The sequence below is a fragment of the Vigna umbellata genome, chromosome 6 (genome assembly GCF_029865625.1).
Source record: "Vigna umbellata cultivar VRB3 chromosome 6, Vumbellata_1.0, whole genome shotgun sequence".
In the NCBI taxonomy this organism is placed as follows: domain Eukaryota; kingdom Viridiplantae; phylum Streptophyta; class Magnoliopsida; order Fabales; family Fabaceae; genus Vigna; species Vigna umbellata.
Genome location: NC_142170.1, coordinates 8,693,791 through 8,702,357, shown reverse-complemented (window position 1 = coordinate 8,702,357; position 8,567 = coordinate 8,693,791). Strand labels below are relative to the sequence as shown.

Genomic DNA, 8,567 nt, shown 5'->3' with positions numbered 1-8,567 from the left:
TAAAGTTTAGTCTTGTTTGTTTAGATTAGTTATAAAATGATTGTTTTTGTAAGATTAAGCATTAGCCCGAAGAGAAATACCGCTTCACAATTAGATATTGAAAGCAAAGCGTCCTTATGGTTTTAGTATAAACAATCAGGAGATATTACATAGCACTCTGTAAAAATCAGAAATATTATTTGATATTTTCAAATAATGCAAGGTTTCAATTCATTGTGGCTTGATGGATGATTATGAAATGAAGTTTACAACTCATGACAACGACGCATAACACATGTTTCGTTAGACTAGTCAGAACAAAATGCGCCGTTTCGCTTGATGAACACAACAGTCGCTTGTTGCTCCTTCATTAATGGTTTCTTTGTGTCTGTTCCACTGCATTGAAATCCAAGTACAATATCTCCTTTAATTTTTCACAGCAAGTTGCTAACGTAAAATACCATGAAGAAGAACCCATGGTTCTGCATCACACTTCTCACCCTATTCTTCTCTTTGTTCACCCACAATTCCCTTGCGGCTCTCACAACCGTATCCGCAAACCAAACTCTCACCGGAGACCAAACCCTCGTCTCTGAAGGTGAAATCTTCGAACTGGGTTTCTTCAAGCCGGGTAATTCTTCTAACTACTACATAGGCATATGGTACAAAAAGGTCACCAAACAAACAATAGTGTGGGTAGCAAATAGAGACAACCCTGTATCTGATAAGAACACCGCCACGTTAACAATATCAGCTGGCAATCTAGTTCTCTTGGATGGATCTTCTAAACAAGTTTGGTCAACAAACATGAGTTCTTCTTCCAGGTCTGGTTCGGTTTTAATAGCTATTCTCCTTGATTCTGGCAACCTTGTGTTAAGAGATAGGCATAATGGTGCTTCTGCTTCAGAACCTCTGTGGCAGAGTTTTGATCATCCAACCGACACGTGGCTCCCGGGTGGCAAAATCAAACTGGACAATAAAACAAAGCAACCTCAATACCTCACTTCATGGAAGAACAACGAAGATCCTGCGACGGGTCTTTTTTCTCTGGAACTAGACCCCAAAGGAACCACTTCTTATTTGATTCTTTGGAACAAGTCTGAACACTACTGGGATAGTGGTCCTTGGAATGGGCACATTTTTAGTTTAGTTCCCGAGATGAGGGCGAACTTTCTCTACAATTTCACGTTTGTGTCGAACGACAACGAGAGTTATTTCACATACTCCATGTATAACTCTTCAATTATATCTCGGTTTGTGATGGATGTCTCCGGGCAGATCAAGCAACTCTCGTGGTTGGAGACTGCTCAGCAGTGGAACTTGTTTTGGTCACAGCCGAGACAACAGTGTGAGGTATATGCGTTTTGTGGTGCGTTTGCGAGATGCACTGAGAACTCCATGCCGTATTGTAATTGCTTGCCGGGTTTTGAGCCAAAGTCACTGTCTGATTGGAATCTGGAGGATCATTCAGGTGGGTGTGAAAGGAGAACCAAGTTGCAGTGTGAGAATTTGAATCCCTCTAAAGGGGATAAGGATAGGTTTCTTGCGATTCTCAACATGGCGTTACCTAAACATGCACAATCTGTGGGATCAGGGAAGGCAGGGGAATGTGAATCAACTTGCTTAAACAACTGTTCCTGCACGGCTTATGCATATAACAGTAGGGGGTGTTTCATTTGGATTGGCAACCTTTTGAATCTGCAGCAGCTATCTTTAGATGATAGTAGCGGAGAAACTTTGTATCTCAAACTTGCAGCATCTGAGTTTCATGATGATAAAAGCAGCAAGGGAACTGTTATTGGTGTGGCCGTGGGATTGGGTGTTGGCATTGGGGTTCTCTTGGCCATTCTTTTGTTTTTCGTGATCAGGCGAAGGAAGAGAATGGTTGGAATAGGAAAGCCTGTGGAGGGTACGTTGGTGGCATTTGGGTACAGAGATTTGCAAAATGCAACGAGGAATTTCTCTGAGAAATTGGGACGAGGAGGCTTTGGTTCTGTTTTCAAAGGAACTTTGGGGGATTCAAGTGTTGTGGCAGTGAAAAAGTTGGAGAGTATTAGCCAAGGAGAAAAACAGTTCCGAACGGAAGTTAGCACAATAGGGACAGTGCAACATGTTAATCTTGTTAGGCTGCGTGGATTCTGCTCTGAAGGCGCAAAAAAGCTGCTAGTTTATGATTACATGCCAAATGGCTCCTTGGATTTCCATTTGTTCCACAACAATAGCCGTAAGGTGTTGTTGGATTGGAAAATGAGATACCAAATTGCGTTAGGAACAGCAAGGGGACTAAATTACCTTCACGAGAAATGTAGAGATTGTATTATACATTGTGATGTGAAGCCAGAAAACATTCTCCTAGATGCTGAATTTTGTCCCAAGGTTGCAGACTTTGGCCTGGCTAAGCTTGTTGGAAGGGATTTCAGCAGGGTTCTCACAACCATGAGAGGAACAAGAGGTTATCTTGCTCCAGAGTGGATTTCTGGGGTACCTATCACTGCCAAAGCTGATGTGTACAGCTATGGAATGATGCTTTTTGAGTTTGTATCCGGTAGGAGGAACTCTGAGCCATCAGAAGATGGCCAATTTACCTTCTTTCCAACCTTTGCGGCAAATGTTGTTGTCCAAGGTGGCCCTGTTGTTAGCCTTTTGGACCCTGTTTTGGAGGGCAATGCTGAGATTGAGGAGGTGACTCGAACAATAAAAGTTGCTTCGTGGTGTGTCCAAGACAATGAGGCTCACCGGCCAAGCATGGCTCAGGTGGTTCAAATCCTTGAGGGGATCTTAGAGGTGAATATGCCTCCAATTCCAAGATCCCTTCAAGTGTTTGTTGACAACCAGGAGAATTTAGTCTTCTACACCGACTCAAACTCCACACACAGTTCACAGGAGAAGAGCAACGTTTCTACGACCTCCTCCTCTCAAGCCAGAAGTAACATCTCTTTAGCAAGCTCCAAGTCCACGGGAGGAGAAAATTAGAGTACAAATTGGTTTCTCTTTGTTAATAATGGTGACTTATGCCACTTTTTGGCTTTTACTAATGTAATTGTGATCTATGCTCATGAGATTTGTTTTTCCATGTTGGTTTTATATTCAATCAATACGTTCTTTGACATAGTTGTTACAGTACTCTTTGATTTGATCGGAGTTTGGAGGGGTGTTGGTGTGATCTCAGGAAGATGCTATCTTTGTGATCAAACGGTGTGTAGATATCTGTGCATTACTTCAAATTTCTAGTAGGATATATATATAAGTAAAACAAATGTTAGAAAAAAAAATATACATTTGATCCCGGAGTGATTTGGGTCGATAGTGGCAAATGCAAAAATAAAGTCTTTAAATAGTCTCTTCCACGAAAGAAACAAGAAACAATCTCATCTTCCACCAAAGAACAGATTTTGTTCTGAACTTCCTTCTCAAACTTAGTTTCCTAAAACGAGGTCAGTCAATTAAGACAAGAAAGTGGCATAGCGAAAACTGAAAAGGAGGAAACCTCATCAATTTCCAGTAGTTGTATCTATTGATTTCGTTGATACATTTGATCATATCTTTTTTCTTTCTTCCAACTAACTCAGTTTTCTCACTCCACCATTGAGCTATCAGTCACTTCATATAACAACTTGTTTTTCTCCATTCTGCACCTATCTAAACTTCTCAAAATTTTCCCAAACTTTTCATGGAATTCATATAAGGATTCGGCGCAAAGAGAGAAAGAAAGGGGAACAGCCGCATAGAGAAAACAAAAACGAAGAAAAGGTTTTTCGTATTGGAGGGCAACAAAGATGAGAGGCAATTTTCCTTACCGTTAACTTTGTTTTTGTTTTAAGCTTTAATGACCACAGTTTTGATAGAAAAAACGACACACACACCTCAGTGCATTGTAATTCTGTGTAAATCACTGTGTATATCCATTAATTGCACAGACCTTTAAATAGTAGTGCATCATAACCGAGTACAAAAAATAAAAATAAAAAACAGAAAAATAATACTGGCAGAGTATAATACAGTGACTGGGTACAAAAACAGACACATAGCGCCGACAGAAAAACAAAAAAAAAAAAAACAGAAATGCTGCAACTGAATAACACGAACTCAGTAACGAAAAAACAGACAAATAAAACTCAAACGAAATTACAAATAAAATCCAAATTTAAGGTTATTCCAAGAAGTTTCATGTCTTATTCTATCTGGCTTCATAATTATTGTATTTAAACAAATGTTATATCAATACTGTTGTCTGTTAAAAGTCATGGCGGCTCAGATCCTTCTACAAACACAATGCAGCTCTACGTCATCTGCCGCTGCCTCATCTTCCAACTCGCTCAGATCCTTCTACAAACACAAGAAACTTTCCACATTCCTGAACCATCACTCTGACATTTTTCTTGATGAATCGAAGATGGAGTTCAACAAACCCATTGATATGTTAAATGGAAAGTTGCAAATTCGTGTTGATATATTGGGTTGTGATTTATCACACACACATTTTTCATTTAATCGCATTTAAATAACCGGGATATAAAATCTCTGCAATAACTGAGAATAGAATCAGAAGCATAACATATAACATGAATAGTACCAAATAATCAAGAAAATCAGGAATGGTTCATGGCAAGAACTTCTCTGCTGTTAAAATGAATACATAATGTAAATAATCAAGAATCAAGAAGTTTAACACTGAAGTTTAAATAAAAATAATCACCTTAGAAGACGGGTTGGAGAATGAATTTACACAAAAGGGAATTTACATTTTCATTATTGATAGCATCAAATTTCGTAAGGGTTTTTAAGTCTTCCTTATTGATTTTATACTGCTTCTAGTTTAGTCGTTGTCTTGTAGCAAAAAGCCTAAACCTTGTGTTTGACACCATTTTATTAATTATTTTCAGGTATTTTAGACCAATTCTTGAGAGCTACCTTAGACATCTTGCCTTCTTCACGTATTTTTGTGTAGGTAACACCTCTGTCATGTATTCTTGTGGAGGACCTTTGTTCTCCATAGAAAAATTTAGTTGAATGTGAGTTTTTCACGTTCTTTACATTTTTAGTATTTGTATGAGTATGATCACGATGCAGATACGTGTTTTTCTGTTCAAATCAACGTGATGGTACTATTTCTTTCTAGATATAGATTTTGATCACTAGCTTGCCCTTTTGGCCTTTCTTTATTTTTTTGATTGGTTATGATATATCTTAGTTACCTGTTGTTAATTAATGATTCTTTTTGTTCAACTGATTTATCATGAAGAATGAAACTTGTTTCAAATATTTGAACTTGACCCATCGAACAAAGAAAGAAAAAGTTCTCCAGTGAATTACCTGTTCTGAATCCAAAACTGTATTAAAAAAATTATTTAGTAATTGATTATTAGGTCTTCAAACACTGTAGTTCAGTATATACTATATAATTTATACCCGTTTCACACTTACATTTTTTTCAAATGGTTTTAAAAACTAAATATTTTATGTAAAAAAAAAACAGTTGTATAACCAATTTTTAAAAGATTGAGACCTGTTTTTACGAAACCAAAACTAGTTCTGACAAATCATCTACGGTTTGATTATACTAATCAGCTGTCATGTATACATTTTAAATGCGCTGTGGTGATTAACCTAGCTATCAACGTTCAATCCCTAACTGCAGAGAAATTGTCCCAACAACGCTCTTGTGAAATGAGATTACTTTTATTGAATAATATGAAATCAACATGGAAATACAATTACACTTCTGACAGTAGAAAGATGTCAGATTTTGTATTGGTAACAAATAATGTGTCAGAAGTTACTCTGGCTTGAGCTTGAGTTGGCGAAGGAAATTAAACAAAATTTTCTAGTAGTAGTGAACAGATACCTCAGGAAATGTTGGAATTGGAGGTAAATTCACGTCCAAGATCCCATCAAGGATATGAACAACCTGACCCATGGTTGGCCGGTGAGTCTCATTGTCTTGGATGCACCAGGAAGCAACGGTTGCCATTCGAGTGACCTCCTCGGCATCAGCATTTTGTTCCAAACAAGGATCCAAAAGGCTAAGAACATTGCCACCACGGGCAACTATGTTTGCTACCCTGGTAGGAAAGAACCTAAATTGGCCATCTTCAGAATCATATAGCTCATAAGAGTTCCTCCTACCTGACACAAGCTCAAAAAGTATCATTCCATAGCTGTACACGTCGGCTTTGGCAGTGATAGGCACCCCAGAAATCCATTCTGGAGAAAGATAGCTTTTTGTTCCTCTAATTGTTGCGAGGACCCTGCTGAAATCCCTTCCAACAAGCTTAGCCAGGCCAAAGTCTGCAATCTTGGGACAAAAATCAGCATCTAGGAGAATGTTCTCAGGTTTTACGTCACAGTGTATAATACAGTCTCTGCATTTCTCATGAAGGTATGCCAATCCCCTTGCTATTCCCAAAGCAATTTGGTATCTCGTTTTCCAGTCCAATACCACGAAGTTCTTATTCTGGAACAAATGGAAATCCAAGGAGCCATTTGGCATGTATTCATAAACTAGCAGCCTTTTGGTGCCTTCAGAGCAGAATCCATGGAGCCTGACAAGATTAACATGTTGTATTGTCCCTATTGTCCGAACTTCTGTTTGGAACTGTTTCTCTCTTTGACGAAAACTTTCCAACTTCTTCACTGCTACCACACTGGAGTCATGCAACGTTCCTTTGAAAACAGAACCAAACCCTCCTCCTCCCAATTTCTCAGAGAAATTCCTCGTTGCATCTTGCAAATCTCTATATCCATATGCAACCAACGAACCCTCCGCAGCCTTTCTTAATGCCACCATTCTCTTCCTTCGCCAAAGAATGATGGCCACGAGAATCCCAATGCCAACAACCACTCCCACAACCACACCGATAATCGTCGTCTTGCTGCTTTTATCATCATGAAACTCAGATGCTGCAAGTTTGAGATGCAAAGTTTCTCCGCTACTATCATCAGAAGACAACTGTTGCACATTGAGAAGGTTGCCGACCCAAATTGAACACCCGTTACTGTCATATGCATAAGCTGCGCAGGAGCAGATGCTCAAGCAAATTGATTCACATTCTCCTGCATTCCCTAATCCCACAGATTGTGCATCTTTAGGTAATACGACGTTGGGAATTGCTAGGAACCTGTCCTTATCCCTGTTGGAGGCATTGGAATTCTCGCATTGCAGCTTTTTTTTCCTCTGGCACCCTCCTGAGTAATCCTCCAGGTTCCAATCAGACTGTGACTTTGGCTCAAAACCCTCCAAGCAATTACAAGGCCCCATCATTGACATCTCAGTGCAACTCCCAAACGCACCGCAAACGGCATATACGTCACATTTATCTCTCGGCTGTGTCCAAAACAAGTTCCACTGCTGAGCATTCTCCAACCACGTGAGTTGCATGATCTGTCCCGTGACATCTATCAATAACCGAGATATAATGGAAGAGTTATACAAGGAGTAGGTGAAATAGCTCTCGTTCTCGTTCGACACAAACGAGAAATTGAAGATATAATTCAACCTCATCTCTGGAACCAAACTGAAAATGCGTCCATTCCAAGGGCCACTTGTCCAATACTGTTCAGTCTTGTTCCGAGTAATCAAATAAGCAGTCGAGCCTTCAGGGTCTAGTTCCAGAGAGAAGAGACCCGTAGCAGGATCCTCCGTGTTCTTCCACGAAGTGAGGTATTGTGGTTTCTTTGTTTTATGGTCGAGCTTAATTTTTCCACCCGGAAGGAACGTGTCCGTGGGGTGATCAAAACTCTGCCACAAAGGCTCCGAAGCATTATCATTAGGTCTATCTCTTAACACGAGATTCCCGGAATCTAGTAGAACAGCTTCCACGACAGAACCTGACCTGGGAGAACTCGTGTTTGTTGACCAAACTTGATTAGAAGACCCATCTAAGAGAACCAAATTACCACCTGATATTGTTAATGTGGCAGTGTTCTTATGAGAGACATGGTTGTCTCGATTTGCCACCCAAACTATTGTTTTTGTGGGGACCTTTTTGTACCATATGCCTATATAGTAGTTAGAGGAATTACCTGGCTTGAAGAAACCCAGTTCAAAGACGCCACCTTCGGAGACGAGAGTTTGATCACCAATGAGTTTTTTATCAGCAGAAAGGGTGGTGAGTGCAGCAAGAGAAGGATGAGTGTACAAAGAAAAGAATAGAACCAGAATAGAAAGACAGAACATTGAGTTTCTCATATTGTAAGTCCCACTGAGCAATTGCAGCGAGCAAACAAACAAATCACGATAATAGAAGGAAATTCCAACTACTGTTGGAACGAGTGCGACTAGTAAGAACAAACACAAACACGACTGTTCTGTTCTGACTTTTCAGTAATATGATACTTAGAACTGTCGTCCTTCATAACGCGTTTGTCAGTGGTCAACACTCATCGATTTTTCTAAATAATTTATATATAATATTCTAAAAAAAGTATATCTTCATGAAAAATATAGAACAACTTATATTGTTTTTGGTGTAATTTATATATAATATTTGTAATTGTTTTTGGTGTAATTTTTAATTATATTGTTTTATTTTTTATTTAATTAGAACAACTTATTTTTTTTTAGTAAGACATGATTATATTATTTTATT

The 8,567-nt window shown here is 39.0% G+C and overlaps 2 pseudogenes; one reads left to right on the top strand and one right to left on the bottom strand.

Annotated features, from left to right (window-relative positions):
- Positions 1-280: 280 nt before the first annotated feature.
- LOC124831038 (G-type lectin S-receptor-like serine/threonine-protein kinase At2g19130 pseudogene) lies at positions 281-3,086 on the top strand (annotated as a pseudogene).
- Positions 3,087-5,610: 2,524 nt separating this feature from the next.
- LOC124831044 (G-type lectin S-receptor-like serine/threonine-protein kinase At2g19130 pseudogene) lies at positions 5,611-8,256 on the bottom strand (annotated as a pseudogene).
- Between the last annotated feature and the right edge of the window lie 311 nt (positions 8,257-8,567).